The 15,585-nt window shown below is 36.7% G+C and overlaps 1 protein-coding gene across 2 annotated transcripts in view; it reads left to right on the top strand.

Moving 5' to 3' along the window:
- ZNF507 (zinc finger protein 507) overlaps positions 1–15,585 on the top strand; it is an 82,932-nt gene that overhangs the window by 31,773 nt on the left and 35,574 nt on the right. For both annotated transcript variants that reach the window (XM_056812224.1, XM_016428204.2), the window contains exon 2: positions 1,774–1,831. The gene's annotated coding sequence lies outside the window, so the exon portion shown is untranslated. The remainder of the gene's footprint in view (positions 1–1,773; positions 1,832–15,585) is intronic.

The following is a 15,585-nucleotide window of genomic DNA, read 5'->3' as shown; positions in this document are numbered from 1 at the left end:
CCATCTGTTAAAATTCATCCTTCAAACTCCAATTCTGGTGGAACTTCCTCCATGATGCCTTCTCTGATCCCCCCTCCTCAATTCTTTATTTTTTCTGCATATTTCTTTTACACTTATTATATTTTAACTTAAAAGTGCTTCTTTGGATATCGCTGATACATTCTTCCTACTATATTATAGATTACTGGAGGCAAGTACTGTGGCCTTTTTCACATTTTTACTACCCCTAATGCCTTGCCCATAGTAGATATTTAATAAATGTGATCTGAGGTGAATTGAATTAACTATCCATACTAGACTGTAAAATTCTTGAAAGAAAAAATGACAGGCTTTTAAAAAATCATCATATGTATTTATGACCAAACAAAAACAAGAGATAGAGAATGTTACAAGATATAAAATGAATAATTTATATTAACTTTAAAATGGGTTGTACAAACAAAACCAGTATAAGCAAGATTAGAAGGGAAGCAGCAAACTGGGAAAGTCAAATTTATAAGAATCCCAAGTCATTCCCCAATTGATAAATGGTCCAAGGATATGAATAGGCAGTTTTCAGATGAAGTAATCAAAGCTATCAATAATCATATGAAAATATGTTCCAAATTCCTATTGATTAGAGAAATAGAAATACAAATACAAAACAACTCTGAGTTACCCCTTATACCTATCAAATTGGACAGTATAGGAAAATAATAAATGTTGGAGAGAATATGGCAAAATTGGGACACTAATGCATTGCTGGTGGAGTTGTGAATTGGTTCAACCACTCTGGAGGGCAATTTGGAATTATGCCCAAAGGGTTGTAAAAGAATGAATACCCTTTGATCCAGCAGTATTACTACAACTAGGTCTATATCCCAAAGAGTTAAAAAATGAGAAAGGACCTGTTTGTACAAAATTATTTATAGCTGGGACTAGTGGATTGAGAGCCAGGCCTAGAGATGAGAGGACCTGGGTTCAAATCTGACCTCAGACACTTCCCAGCTGTGTGACCCTGGGCAAGTCACTTAACCCCTATTGCCTAGCCCTTATCACTTTCTGCCTTGGAACCAATACACAATATTGATTCTAAGATGGGAAGTATGGGGTTTTTTTTAATGTATTTATAACTTTACTTTTTGTGGTGACAAAGAATTGGAAACTAAAGGGTGAAATTGGGGAATGGCTGAACAAATTATGGTATATGATGGTGATGGAATACCATTGTGCTATAAGGAATGATGAACAGGATGATTTCAGAAAGAACTAGAAAGACTACATGAATTGATGCAGTGAAATAAGCAGAACTAGGAGAACATTACACAGTAATAGGAATATTGTGGAATGTGGAATGATCAAATGTGATACATTTTGCAAAAAAATACAACTGCAATAAAATGCTCCAGGACAATTCTGAGGGACTTGGGGGAAAGAATGCTATCCACCTCTAGAGAAAGAGTGATTGGAGTATAAATGCAGATTTGTTTATTTGGGTATATGATTTGGGGTTTTGGTTTTATAAGATTATTCACTTACAAAAATGAATAATATGGAAACATGTGTTGCATTTTCATGTATAACCCAGATTGAATTGCTTATCAACTCTGGAGTGGGGAGGGAAGAAGGGAAGAAAACAACATGAATCCTGGAACTTTGGAAAACTTACATGGAAATGTTTTATTAAAATAAAATAAAGATATTAAAAATAAATATTTAAAATGTGTTACGTGCCATGAAGCAGGTCTTAGTAAACATATGTTGACTTGAACTGAAATTGTCTATATTTTCCAGTTGTTTCTTCTATGTAAAGCCTGCATTTTTCTCGAACTAGATCATAACCTCACTGAAGGTAAGAAATGTCTACATTTCTATGACCATTCACCTCCCCTCCCAGAACTGAGAGCAATTCTGCCCTACATTAGGTCTTTAAAATATTATTTATTAAATAAGTGGTTAGTAGCATGGTTTATATGAATTCCTTATCCATATGTTTCCACAGATAAAAGCATTTCTACTTTTCCAGCTCTAATAGAGGATATAACCACCAACTACTCAGTTTTGCTTCTTCCTGTATGGTTCCTGAGTATGCAAACTAAAATAGAAATAAGGGGGATAAAAAAATCTCCTAAAGGAGGAAGACATTTAAGCAATGACCCTTCATTCCACCAGTTTTACATGTTGATTTTCTTTTATCTGCTCAGCTGGGAGCCTCATTTAACAGACTTGAGGCAGATTACAAATTACAAATCTCCCCCTCCAAATTCCAAACCCATTTGATAATCTCTCAGCTCATAAATTTAGCACTGAAGCAATGTAACATTTTAAACTTGAGACCAGTGAAGCAAATCTCTGCAAATTTTTAAGAAAAGAATGGTTCTTTGCTATCTTTCTGGAGTGTCTTTGGGTGGGATTCTTCCCAGAGGCATTAAGATGGAATAAATGACACCGTGCAGTCTCTTCCAACTATAGGATTCTGGTTTGGGGTTTTTTTTCCAATTAACTCAATGAATTTTGCCTCCAGGTATCAGCACTAAATTGGAATTACCAAAGTGCTCCTTTCATCCAAATTCCCTCAGCATTCATATGTGGAACAACCTTGACTAACTGCTACATTCAATTAGTTGGAATTTTTTTCCACTTAACTTTTAGGATAAAGAAGCAACAAGCCAAGCTGATAACTGAGGTTTATTGGAAAGACAAACTTCTTAGGTAGTTTCTGCATTCATTACAGAGTCAAACTAATCTCCCACTCATTTTACATTCCCCAACAATAATAGCTGACATTTATATAGTGTCTTGCATAGATTATCTCATTTGATCCTTCTATCAACCATAGGGGAGGTACAATAGGCAATGAGGAAATTGAGAACAGAGAGGTTGCAAGATTTGTATATGATCTCATAGCCAAAAAATAAGAGGGAGGGAGGGGCAGCACGCATGCAGCTGGGTGGTTCAGTGGATAGAGAGCCAGGTCTAGAGATGGGAGGTCCTGGGTTCAAATCTGATCTCAGACACTTCCTAGCTGTGTGACCCTGGGCAAGCCACTTAACCCCCATTGCCTAGCCTTACCACTCTTCTGCCTTGGGACCAACACATAGTATTGATTCTCAGAGGGAAAGTAAGGGTTTAAAAAAAAAAAAGTAAAGGGAGAAGAATCTGAATCCAGATTTTTTCTGCCATGAAATCCATTCTTCTTTCTCTCCTATCCCCTATGGTCTTTTTTCTAAGACAGAAGATAACGGTTTAAAAAAGGGGGAATGATCACCTAGAGATCCTGGATTATCCTCAATAAACAAAGGAAGAGTCTATGATGTCCAGTATACTTCAGTTATTAAGCTAGAGAGATGGGCTAACCTATGTTTTTTATCCTTTACCTTCTGTCTTAGAATTAAACTAAGTAATGGTTCCAAGGTAGAAGAGCAGTAAGGGCTAGGCAATTGAGATTAAGGGACTTGCCCAGGGTCACATAGCTAGAAAGTGTCTGAGGCCAGATTTGAACCCAGGATCTCCTGTCTCCATTATCCACTAAGCTACCTATCTAACCCAAAATAACCTATTTTAGAAAAAAAGTTCTTCAACAAGGATTGAAATAAAAATTCAAGGTTAACCAGAAGTTTCAGTTATCCAATCACCCCATTATTCCCATGAGCTTTGTGGTTGATCAGGGTTTTATTCTATGCAACCCACACTATACGGAACTACAGAACCAAAGTATAAAGCATCTTCAAAGTTTTGATAATACTATAAGATCCTACCCTATAAAAATTTAACACTGGATAGTAACTCTCTTTTATTATAATATAGGAAATCTATAATGCATGTATTATTTTTGTCCTCCAGCATAAGGATTATAATTTGTGCCCATGACACTGCCAACATAAAAGAATATGGGTAGGAATGTCCTAGCCAAATTTTTTTTTATGATGCTACCTAAGGCAGGGAAGTCACATGAAATGAGCCATCATTTCCCTGGTGCCTTCCACTCCCCATTGAAACACATTCACCCTGATGAGTGTTTTATGCTAGCTTCCCAGTTCTAAAATCATTACTATGAACTCCTTTCCTGGGTTCTAATTTGTGCTTTAAATTCGATATTCTGATATATGGTGGTGAAGTATAATGGAAAAAGCACCAGATTTAGAATCAAGAGGGCCTGGATTCAAAACCCAGATCTACTACCTAGAGCCTATGGGTGCTCCAACAGGTCATTGGAGCTTTGTGAGTATAGGTTTCCTCATCTGTAAAACAAAAGGGCAGGACTACATATTCTTTTCACTTCTGAATCTGATGCTATGAATTCTGGTCTAGTACAACATAACCTTGTGTTCACTGTGATTTATTCCCTCTGATTGCAACCTAGATCAAGGTTTTTTCCCCCAGATAAGTTTCATTCTGCTCCAAGGTAAAACTTCTCCCTGTTAACAGTCATTAAGCATTTATCTCATACCCAAAGGAGCCATGGATTCATAATTCCAGCATTATAGGGTTTGGGGGTCCTTTCCCAATTTCTCTGTTACTCTCTTGCAAGTTAATAGGATAATCCTGTTTTAGAAAGGACCTTAGACATCACCAAAATAAATGAGAATATGACTTTGCCATTGTCCAGGATTATCTTAGCACCTACTGCCTTTGCTTCCTCCATCTTCTCCTCAACTCCAGGCAGTAGAAGGAAGATGGAAAGTGGAAAATGTAATCAAAAGAGTTCCCAGGTGCTTTTCCCCAAACCCCAAAATCTCAAAAGGAGATGCTGACTGTTTGGGGTACATGCCACCTAAACTTTGTAACAGCAAGGAGGTGTACAAAATCATCATCTTAATTCATCTAGGAGTAGTGAGAACTAAAGAGCTTTTGTTAAAAAAAGTTTAGTCAAAAGTTTTGTAGTCACTTCATGAGGTCAGATCAGGAAAGAAGTAATGAAGCCATGGAGTTTATAGCAGTGGTTCTATGTGGTCACTAGGGAGAGAGTAAAATGAACATGTCAGGGAACTACAGAAGACCAGAGGAGAGGTCAGCAGCGAAGGAACAAGGCAAAGAACTTCAACATGGAAGAACCCATCCAACTATTGCCTCATGCTGATAATATAAGTCAAGCAAAGTGAGGGTGTAGAGATTGATTTTCTCTGGCAAACTCAAGTTCTTTCCCAAAATTAGGGGATTCTTAACCAACCACAGAATCAGGAGTGAAAAGGGTGGGATATTTCAATTCCCTCAGAATCCTGGAAGGAATAGGCTTGCCAAAAAGGGTAGGTAAGTTTACTTTGTATTTATGGGCTCAGGTACTTTGAGAAATGAATCCTTTCTGGGTTGTTGTTATTTGTCTGTTATTTGTTTTGATTTTTAGTTGTATTAAATAAAATCTATTTTATTTTTCAAGTCTTGTTAGCCTGAATGCTGGAATAGATGTCCCATTTGGGAAAGAACCATACAAATTGATATTTCCATGCTATAACATCCCCGAAACCCACCTCCCTTTAACACATGTGAGAACAAAATGAAGCAGTTATTGAAGTTCTCAGAGGTACCTTTGGCAGGGGCCAGAAAATAAGTCAGAAAGAATTTTTTAGAGGTCTTGTCCAACTGTACCTAGACATGTTATGTCAGATGACAGAGCCCAAATGATACACGGGTTACAATATGCTTGTTTTTATGTACGTTTTAATATCTCTTTTATTTCATATTTTGACACATTAGTCTCCATAAACAGATTCGAAGTTCTACGAGGCCAGAAATCATGTCTTCTGTAACCATTTTATCCCCTGCCTCTCCCTCATCTCTCTTAACCCTACCCTCTTCCCCAAAGACCTAAATAAGTCTCTGTACAGAGGGTGTTCAATCAATGTTGTTATCTGACTGACTAACCAGAGACTGCCCACAAGTCTGACAGCAAAAGCAATGAAGTCACATGACCTGCACAGCTGGACAAAGCCTGGGCTTAAAAAAATCAAATAAAGGCAGGAGACAGAGGGGCGATTGCCTGTCAAATAGCAGAACTACTTGGTGGGCAAAGAGAAAAAAGCACGGAGGAGCAAGAGCCTGAACTCATAGCCCTTTTCAGTTCCTGCGCTTGTCCCTCAAGTCAACAGGGAGGAAGGACTGCTGAGTAAAGCCTGTTTGTAGAACAGATCAAATATAATGGTTGAGAGAATGACTGAGAACAATTCACTAAGAAGAATGCCTAATCATTTGTTAAAGTGTCAAGGAAAAAATGAGTATATTAAGCAAACCGAGAGAATCATTGTTTTGCAATTTTAGAAAGAAAGTAGAATCATTAAATGACAGAAGAAGCTCTATTGTAGGCAAGACCTAACAAAACAAAAAGGAAAAATGTCATGGCCACTGTTATAACATCATTAGGCTATAAATGAATTTATAACTTCTCAGCAGATAATTTGGATGTAATCAACAAATCACAATGTTTCTTTTTCAAAGTGTAGATGAGATATATCTAAGATTAAATTCACAGAAACCAACCCCTAGATGTCATTGTTGTAGCTGAAATATCAACGCTTGGGTCTTTGAAATTTTTAACCTGAAAAGATAGCAGTGTTAGTCTGAACAAGTCATCTACAAAATACAAATTCAATTCGTTTTAAATTTTTCCATGCTATACCCAAAGTCTTCTTGGTTCCTTTTCAAATGAAACGAAATATTAAACTGCTAGTTTACTTTTGTAGACAATCCAATGAGATTTTAGCAAAAATAAGTTGAAAGCACACATATAAACATGTGATGGATGAATAATACACAGACTCAAATCAATAATTTAAAAACTAATTATATTGTTAATTTTTCCAACTCTTCCACCTTTTCCAAATTGTTTGTTGATTTTTACATGTAAAACCTTCTTTAGGACCACTACTCCAACTTATGTTCAAATGGCCCTACATGTTGAGTTATTACTCTTAGGATTCTACGAATAATCCTGTGATTTACTCCTTTTTTTTTTTTTAAACCCCTACCTTCCGTCTTGGAATCAATAGGTTCCAAGGTAGAAGAATGGTAAGGCTAGGCAATGGGGGTAAGTGACTTGCCCAGGGTCACACAGTTGGGAAGTGTCTGAGGCCAGGTTTGAACCTAGGACCTCCCATTTCTAGGCCTAGCTCTCAATCCACTGAGCTACCCAGCTACCCAGCTGCCCCCACTGTGACCTACTCTTAACACTCATTAGCCCCCATCAGTGGGATTGCCATTACTAATCAGCCAGTATATTACAATATCTCTGAACTTGAATTTGCCTCCTTGAATAAGGAACTCTAGTTCACTTTGATTACTGGACACATGTAGTGTGTTTGCATTAGATAATTAATTCCATGCAGTTTTTTATTGTCATTTTGTTTTTGTTTTTGATGGCTCCCTTGCTGAGTATTGTCTCCTATAAATTATTAGTTCCTTTTACTTATGTTCTTCTCCTCTGTTATGCCTTCTAGTCTTTTTTTATTTGACTTTCCCCTTCCTTTTTTAGTTAAAAACCCTCTTAATCATAGTTATAGAACTCCAACAAAATTATATGTTTACCTCAAATTAGATGCACCCTAGCCAAGAGCCCACTATTCCTGTATTTTAAGTCATGGTCCAGAAATCCAAACCCCATTATTAGGCCTTGAAGGCAACTAATTGTAATAGGTAAAATGGTTCACAATAGTATAGTCAAAGCTAACATAAGGAGAGGAAGAGTAGTGCAAAGCTAGCTGTGGTGTCAAATAGTTGTTTATCGACCTGAGAAAATTCCCACTGCTACTCAATAAAACTACTAGGCTCTTCCCTCTGAGCTCTGAAGTATGATGGAACAGACTAAATAGATCAGGAGTCAGCAACTTTTCAAATGGAGCATACTGAGTCCATATTCACTTATTTCTCTAGGAAGATAGGGAAGAAGGTGGATGGCAATTCTTCTATCTGGTTCAGAGAAGGAAGATTTGGACAGCTCTGTAGGCTACTTTCACTATAGATCATATAGTTCTATTTTAAAATGCAAATCCCCCTGAAATGGTACCATACTTTAAGCACTATTAGCTAAAATCATAATTAGCATTTATACAATAGGAGAAATTAGTTGATCTTCAGACTATCAGCAGAGAACAAAAATCATATTTATTAAGTGCCTATACCATATGCCAGCCATTACAGATATGAAATAGCCTGTGCCTTCAAAGAACTTACATTCTACTGGGGAAAACATTTACACCTACATAATAACGTATAAATATATTAAAAGTACAAATATAAATAAATAAGCATATGCAAAATAAATATAAGGTAATTTGGCAGCAAAGGAAGGGACTGTACTTGCAGCAACAAGAATCAGGGAAAGCTTCATATAGATGTCTCTTGTGCACAACCTAGAAGAAAATGAGGAATTCTGAATTTGAGATGAGGAAGGGCATGTATTTGAGGCATAGAAGATAGTCTTCAGAAACACAGTTTGATTATAACCCAGTGAGTTTGAAAAGGAGTAATGTATACTAAGGCTTCAGAGGCAGATTAAAATCATGTTCTGGAGGGCTTTAAATTCCAAAAGAATTCATATTTAATCCTAGAGGTAATAAGGAACACTAAAGATCATTGACCAGGAATGTGGCATGGTCTAACTTGTACTTTAGGAAAATCACTCTGGCACTCTGTGTAGGATGGATGAAAAACATGGAAATCCAATAGGAAATTAGTCTAGGCAATCATCTAGGAGTGACGTAATGAGTATCTGAATCAGGGAGAAGAACACCAGTATAAAGGAGATATTATAAAGATCTGTAAATTGACTTGACAGTAAGGGAGAGGAGTCAAAAATTACTCCACTAGTGTGAACCTAGGATGATCGGGGGTCAGAAGAAAAAGGGAAATTGAATCAAAGAGTGAGTTTTGAGGAAAAGTAATGAGCCCGCTTTTAGACGAATTGAATTCAAAAAATCTATATGATAATCAGTTCAAAATGTCAAATATAGGACTTAGCTCTGGAAAGACATTCAACTAAGAGCATGAAGTGAGTCAGGCCTAGAGCTTCTAGTATAAGGTCTGGTTTGGTCTTAGATCAAAGATCAGTAAACTTTTTAGCTGTAAGTGGACCTTTCAAAAGATAGGGATGGGGGAAGAGTGTTGGTGTTCCTGGCAAGAGGTATTCCTTGGCAGAGGAAGGACAGAGGTTGCAGAAAGACTAGAATTCAAAACCTGCCTTGGAAACATATTAGCTGTGTGAATCTAAGCAACTTAACTTTGCTTGCCTCATCTACAAAATGAGGGGGTTGGACTAGATGGCACCTTCTAACTCTAAACCTATGGTCTCTAATCTATAAAATGAATTATGGAAGGGAAGTGGGGGAGAAAAGAAAAGGACATCTATTCCTGTAGAAATTCCTTGAGGCCAAGAACTAAGCCTTATTTATCTTTATTTCTCTTTTACAGTACCTTAGGTACCATCTTGCATATAATAAGTCATCAACAATGTTGGTTGAATTGACTTAAGAATGGACTCAGGATAGGAGCAAAGAGATGGGAAAACTGAGAAGTAAAGAACAACAAAGGAGAAAAGGGTGCTGATCAGAAAAATCTCCAGACCATGGATTCATAGAGCAAGAGCTCAAGGAAAACTTGGAGGCCATCTTGTGCAATTTGTTCATTTTTCAGAAGAGTAAACTGAGGCCCAGAGAGATTAGCTGATTTGCCCAAAGTAGTAAGTAGCAGAGCTAGCTTTAAACCCAGTTTTTACTTTTTCCACTGTCCTAAATGAACAATTTGCCTATGTTACTATTTCCCACCCCCCCATCTGGCCCAGCCCTTTTTAATTAAAAATCATGTCAAATACCATGTTTAACATTTCTATAAATTTGAATGAAAGTCAAAAGCTTCTAACCATTTGTCTCACAAGTAAATCTAGGGGGAAACTTTGCCAATAGGCAAGGTAATTCCTGGAGATTGTCATTTCAGAAACCCTCAATGAGACAGCAGTTGATTCCTTCCTAGAATAGTTTTGTATTGTTTAAATTAGAACAATTGAATTTAAACATAATCTTGTCTAGATCAATTTCCCTGCCCCAAACTTCTGAAAAGAAAAGAAAAAAATATCATAGACACATCCTTAATTCAAAGGAATATAAAACATTTCATGGAAGCCTAAATTAGGAAAAGACCATATCTTATTACAAAAGTCTTTTTCCTTTAATAGTATCAGTTGAGTTGTTCTACGAGTATGACTAAGGGAAGAAGTTATCCCTCTAGTATAACCAAATTAAAAGATTAGTCCTCAAAAATGAAATGAAAGTAAGATACCACCTTAGAGTTAAAACTTAAAATAACACTGGCAACTCAAAGATATTAGCTCTTTGATCTTCTATTGTTTATAGCCTTTAAGTGACAATGAACTGTTGAAAGTCATGGGGGGAGAAGGGAGATAGAAGAGAGAGAGACAGAGAGACTTTGAAGGACTAGGTAATATTAATGGACTTTTTTTTCTGAGAGGTAGTATGTAATGTGGTACTAGACCTCAAGCCTTGTGTTCAAATTCTACCTAGAAGATGATTAGCAATATGTCATCATGGTAAAGCTGCTTTCCATCTCTGGGGCTTAATTTTCTCATCAGTGGAACGATGATAATAAAACTTGCACTAACACAGGAGTGCTGTGTAGAAAAAGCTTTGCAAATTGTAAAAATGTAGAATATCATTAGAATCTTAAAACGACAATTACTTAGTAATATTGGCTAGAAATTACTACAATGGAAATTTTTTTCTTTTAGTGATTGATCTATACTATCATATATACACAGATTGCCCATCCATATATATATATATATATATATATATATATATATATATATGTATATATATATATATATAATTTGCATTATAAGCTTTTTTTTTGTTGGTGTGTGCACTTAAGGTTCCATAGAACCCTGAAAAACAAACTGTTACATTAACACTCTGACATCTTGCCAAGGTTTTTCCAACCAAAATACATCATTAAAAGAAATCCACTGAGCAATGAATGACTAGTATACCTGGCAACATGTGGTGAAAGCAGATTTGGCCCTGGAACTCCTCATCATCCCTTGCCTCCAAAGATCTTCTGTAGCCCCTGGAGAACAAAAAGGGAAATACAAATAGCACGGAGTCAATAGAATTCACTCTTTTTTTAAACTTAGATTCCATTTGTTCTCTTTCTCATAAGAAAAATAATTCCCTAGACATCCAGACGTTTGCATTTCTAATTGTTAATCTTTGCTCAGCTCTGCCTCCCAGTAAAGGGGGCTAAGTGAGCTGGTCAAAGACAGTATGGACAAGCTAGAAGCATTTGGAGGCCTGTGTCCTAATCTTTTCTATCTCTTGCCAGCAGCAGGACCTAGAACAGGTCACTTGAACTCCAAAGACCTCAGTTTTCCCCTCTGTTAATTAAGGAAATTGGAATAGATAATCTTCTAAAGCAGTAGTATCAAACTCAAATAGAAATGAGGGCCACTGTTCAATAAATAAGGATCCCTGAGAGTCACATATCATTTAGTTTTAAAATATAATATTATCTGTGTTTTACCAGATTTTTCTTTATTTTGTTAAATATTTCCCAGTTATATTTTAATCTGGTTTGGGCTACACTGAAGTGTGTTGCAGACTGTGAAGCCCATGGCCCCCATGTTTGACACCTCTCTCCTAAAGTATCTTCCACTTCAGAGGGTCTAAGGCAAGTCTACAATTTCTTTTAGTTTCTAGATAACTTTCTTATTTTTTTAAATTTAATTAGATGATTTAGAATATTTTCCAAAGTTACAAGATTCATGTTCTTTCCCTCCCCTACCCCTACCCCCTTCCTGTAACTGACACACAATTCCACTGAGTTTAACATGTGTCATTGATCAAGACCTATTTCCATATTATTAATATTTGCACTAGGGTGATCTTTTAGAGTCTACATTCCCAGTCATAGCCCCATTGAACCATGTGATCAAGCAGTTGTTTTTCTTCTGTGTTTCTACTCCCACAGTTCTTCTTCTGGATGTGGATAACTTTCTTTCTCATATGTACCTCCAAATTGTTCTGGATGGTTGCATTGCTACTAGTAGAGAAATCCATTACATTCGATTGTACCACAGTGTATCAGCCTCTGTGTACAATGTTTTCCTGGTTCTGCTCCTTTCACTCTGCATCAATTCCTGAAGGTTGTTCCAGTTCCCATGGAATTCCTCCACTTTATTATTCCTTTGAGCACAATAGTATTCCATCACCAACATATACCACAATTTATTCAGCCATTCCCCAATTGGAGGGCATCCCCACATTTTCTAATTTTTTGCCACCACAAATATCTAGATAATGTTCTTAAAGTACTTAGAATGTTATGTAGGATCTTACATGAAATAGGTGCTCAACAGTGACTTTGTGGTAAAAGATGATAACAGTTTCTACACCATCCCTTGAAAGGTAGCCATAATACTATAAAACAGGAGCTATTTTCAAGGCTCACAATTACCCCTAATCCAGGATTCCTGCATTCTGCTTAACAATTGCTATTTTGTTTATCTTCTTCTCTTCTTCTCATCTCTCCACCTTGCTCTCTTTCTCCTTATTAAAGTACAAATAGCACTGAACCTAAAGTCAGAAGCAAACCTGGGTTGAAGTTCCAGTTCCAATTCTTAGTAGTTGGTACAACTCCGAGTATGTCACTAAATCCTTCTGCATCTCAGTTTCTTTATCTGTTAGTGGGATGAAAACACTTGCATTATTTATTTCACAGGATTGTTATAAAGAAAATGCACTATGAGGCTTAAAACATTAGAGAAATACAAATTGCCTTTGATAGGAGACTAACCTATCTTTTCTACTTCTAAAACAAGTTATGTTGCCTGTCACCCAATGGTTGCAAATAAAGCAAATAGCTATTGCCCACATAAGCTAAATTGCACCACTCTCATATCTCTATGACTTCTCAGTAGATGAAGTGGCAAAAGGCTATCAGACAGCTAGGGAATGTTGGAGGGCTCTAAATTATATTTTCATCCCCCTGGTGGAGAAGAGACTGATTTTATTGACAAAGACGACTGAAAATTGCTCGGAGTATTCAAATAATAAGTCTGCCTCAAAGCAGAGAGACAGTCTGGCTGAGGCAAACTCATTGCTCCACTGAATAACTCCACTGGGTCATGCTTTGCCTCCACAATCACTCTGTGGTATTTCCATACCCAGACTCAATGGAGCCTTCTGTCATCCTCTAAAACCAGCCCTTCACCTAGCTTCTCTCCTACTTGCATGTTTCCTGGATTCAAATCACAAATCAAAATGAATTCTGAGAATCTTTGGCAGAAATAAGTTTCTTAGATAATTCAGTACCAAAGGATAGTCGGGCTCTTCAAAATTTCCAACCTGCCTGTTCCAACAGCAAGGGGGTAGGACTGCAGATTTCATGCAGACCACTAGATGTCGCCAATACTTATTACTGTAAGTACTTAATAAGAGCAAAAGTCCACAGTATGGAAAGCCTTCAGAAAAAATTCTGGGCAAAATTTTACCTGGCCCTTAAAATGCAGCCTTAAGTTTGGCTCATGGGAAATTCTGTGTTTCAGGAACTGTGTTCACCAAATCATTTTTTTACCACATATTGGTGTCTTCTGCTTTTGAGGAAAATGACCATATTACTGATAAATACAATTAGATGAGGAAGCTACCACCCACTCAACAACAAATACAGACGGTCAACCTGGAGCCTCACCTGATTCTACACTTTGTCCCAACATTCAGCTGGTCATCTAATGTAGCTCCAAACCTTCTCGCTCACTTCAGCCCTTGCTAAAAATAAATTAAGAGGTGTGACACTAACACCAGGGATTTTCGATGGCAGAATGCTGCTGAAATAATGTGGGTCTTATGGCTTTTAGCATTAACTGAATGACAGTTAATTTATGATGATTCTTGAGACTTGCACTATAATTATGAAGTATTTCTAGGTGAATATTCAGGATTCAAAGTCTAAGAAACCTACAGCTAAGGTTAATTTATTACTGACAGCTGTATATATAATAATATATCATGTCTGTTAATCTTACATTTCTTGACTACTTACATCAAGCAATCTCTTCATTCATTAATAAAAATCAAGGCTTGCCATTCATCTTAATGACTGAAACATGTTTTGAACCTGGAAGACACCTATAATTATATTTTGCCCTTCCATAATACCACACAAGTAAAGACTTTTAAAAGAGATGACTTGAGTTTCCAATATTATAAGCAGGGCAAAGATGTTAAAGAAGACAAACAGAAAACTTAAAGTCACATGACAAGTAGCTATGGTCAAGGGGGTAAAAAATATGAGCTTCCTTATAACATCCACACTTAGCATTCCCTTCCTTTTAAAAAGTATTATTTTAATTACCTTTAAAATTCTGATTTAATCACAAAAGCTGTGTGTTTTAGCAGCCTCTACAAATCAGAATTTTTTCATCACCATCTCAGAAGTCTTTAAGTTACAAGTAACCCAAAGAACAATGAAAAGATGTACAGTGAACATCCACATACTATATAGCATATTACCAACCATGACTTTTCTGTAAGGAGGGTCAGAAAGTACTTTGTGGAAGATATAAATAACTGGAAAAAGAAACAGGAAAGTCACATAGCAAGAATGACATGACAAGCCAAGCAGTGCATTAGTAACCTAGAAAAAGCACAAACAAAAGGAAGGATTCTGATCTCCTCGTTCAAGTAGAACTTCTTTCTTCAAGGTCACCAATGATCTCTTAAATGCCAGATCCAATGGCTTTTTATCAATCATCATCCTTCTCAACCTCTCTAGTAAGTGATAACGTTGGCCACTCTCTTCTCCAGGTTGCTCTAACTTTGTGTTTTGATGACTGCCCTTTCTTGGTTCTCCTCAGACTTATATGCTTGCTCCTTCTCAATCTCCTTTGCTAGTTCAACTTCTGTCTCATGTTTTCTAACTATAAGTATCTCCCTAAGACTCTGTCCTGGTCCCTCTTCTATTACCTCTTTATGTTCTCTCATTGGGTAGATTTGTCAGCAAGTATGAGTTTAATTTCCTTCTCTGTTCAAATGATTGTAAGATCTAAATATCCAGCCCTCATCTCTGTCGTTGGCTCCAATAGGGCATCTCCAGTTGCCTATTAAATATGCCAAACTAGAATTCCCATAAGCATCTCAATCTCAACTACCCACAACTAAACTCATTATGTTTTCCTCATAACCAAATTCCCTTACAATCTTTCCTATTACTGTCAATGTCCACCATCCTTCCAATTTGCTACCTTGGCAGTATCCACTCACCTTACATATCCAATCAGTTGCCAAATCTTACTGTTTTTATATCCACAATCTATCTTACATTCCATACAAGATCAACTCTCTTAACTACAAAAGATTCTTAATTGATCTTTCTGAGCCAAGTCTTTCAGCCTCAGCAATCTATCTTGCACACAGCTACCAAAGGGATGGTGCTAAGGCACAAGTGTGATCATAAAACTCATCTAATCAATAAATTCCAGAGACTCCCTATTACCTCTAACACCAAATTCAAAATAATAACCCAAAGGAAAATCATTGAAGGATTACAAAATAAGAGCAAATAATGACTAGTATTTATGTAGCACTTTAAGATTTATAAAACTCCTTA

The sequence above is a fragment of the Monodelphis domestica genome, chromosome 1 (assembly GCF_027887165.1).
Source record: "Monodelphis domestica isolate mMonDom1 chromosome 1, mMonDom1.pri, whole genome shotgun sequence".
NCBI lineage: Eukaryota > Metazoa > Chordata > Mammalia > Didelphimorphia > Didelphidae > Monodelphis > Monodelphis domestica.
The sequence above is the reverse complement of the archived record's forward strand: the minus strand, read 5'-3'. Positions and strand labels throughout refer to the sequence as shown.